The 1,524-nt window shown below is 38.4% G+C and overlaps 1 long non-coding RNA gene across 1 annotated transcript; it reads left to right on the plus strand.

The window, feature by feature from the left end:
• Window positions 1-489: 489 nt before the first annotated feature.
• Window positions 490-1,252, plus strand: LOC127846464 (uncharacterized). The gene is made up of 2 exons (XR_008033514.1): window positions 490-519; window positions 720-1,252. It is a non-coding gene; the product is annotated as an uncharacterized LOC127846464 (long non-coding RNA).
• Window positions 1,253-1,524: the final 272 nt, after the last annotated feature.

Consider the following 1,524-nt stretch of genomic DNA (forward strand, 5'->3'; position numbering starts at 1 on the left):
CCGGCTTCAATGCGGTCATCTCCGACCGCGGAACTCTTGTTAATACTTTTGCAATATTGAAGATAGCAACTTGATATTTGGCATGCATGTAAATCTCATGGAGCCGCACATTTTTAGTGGTGAAAGGTCAAGGTCATCCTTCAAGGTCAAAGGTAAAAAAAAAATCAAAGCGGCGCAGAAGGGGACATAGTGTTTCTGACAAACACACACCGCACATTTTGAGTGATAAAAAGTCATGGTCATCCTTCAAGGTCAAAGGTTAAAAAAAAAATCAAAGTGGCGCAGAGAGGACATAGTGTTTCTGACAGACACATTTCTTGTTTAATATTGAAGATAGCAACTTGATATTTGGCATGCATGTGTATCTCATGAAGCTGCACATTTTGAGTGGTGGAAGTTCAAGGTAATCCTTCAAGGTCAAGAAAAAAATAAAAATTCAAAGCAGCGTTCTAATGAAGCTGCACATTTTGAGTGTTGGAAGTTCAAGGTCATCCTTCAAGGTCAAGGTCATCCTTCAAGGTAAAAAAACAAATAAAAAATTTCAAAGCGGCGTTATCATGAAGTTGCACATTTTGAGTGGTGGAAGCTCAAGGTCAATGTCATTCTTCAAGGTTCAGGTCATCCTTCAAGGTCAAAGGTAAAAAAATAATATCTTAGCGTTATGATTGAAGCTGCACGTTTTGAGTGGTGTAGGTTCAAGGTCAAGGTCACCCTTCAAGGTCAAGGTCCTCCTTCAAGGTCAAAGTTCAAACAACAAAACAAAAAATCAAAGCAGCGTTATCATGAAGCTGCACATTTTGAGTGTTGGAATTTCAAGGTCATCCGTTAAGGTCAAAAAAATATTCAAAGCAGCGTTCTCATGAAGCTGCACATTTTGAGTGGTGGAAGTTTAAGGTTATCCTTCAAGGTCAAAGTTCAAAAAAAAAAAATAAAAGCGGCGTTCTCATGAAGCTGCACATTTTGAGTGGTGAAAGTTCAAGGTCAAGGTCATTCTTCAAGGTCAAGGTCATCCTTCAAGGCCAAAAGTGAAAAAAAAATTAATTTCAAAGCGGCGTTATCATGAAGCTGCCCATTTTGAGTGGCGGAAGTTCAAGGTCAAGGTCATCCTTCAAGGTCAAGGTCATCCTTCAAGGTCAAAGGTCTAAAAAATAATATTTCAAAGCGGCATTCTCATACAGCTGCACATTTTGAGTGGTGGAAGTTCAAGGTCAAGATCATCCTTCAAGGTCAAAGGTAAAAAAAAATTTAAAAATCAAAGCGGCGCAATAAGGGGCATTGTGTTTCTGACAAACATATCTCTTGTTTTTTTTTCAAACATGGTTAAAAAACAAAAATATTTATTTTTATTGTTTTATTTTTGAAATACCGTCCAACCATCCCACCCAAGAATCCCCCCACCCCACAAAAAAAATATTTTTTTTTGCATTTTTGGAAGATAATGTAATGAATGACCACACCCCCACACTATACACCCCTCTCCACTCCATCCGTACCTCCTTTGTGATTGAAATTGAGATAGGTCCC

Source organism: Dreissena polymorpha, chromosome 9, assembly GCF_020536995.1.
Source record: "Dreissena polymorpha isolate Duluth1 chromosome 9, UMN_Dpol_1.0, whole genome shotgun sequence".
NCBI lineage: Eukaryota > Metazoa > Mollusca > Bivalvia > Myida > Dreissenidae > Dreissena > Dreissena polymorpha.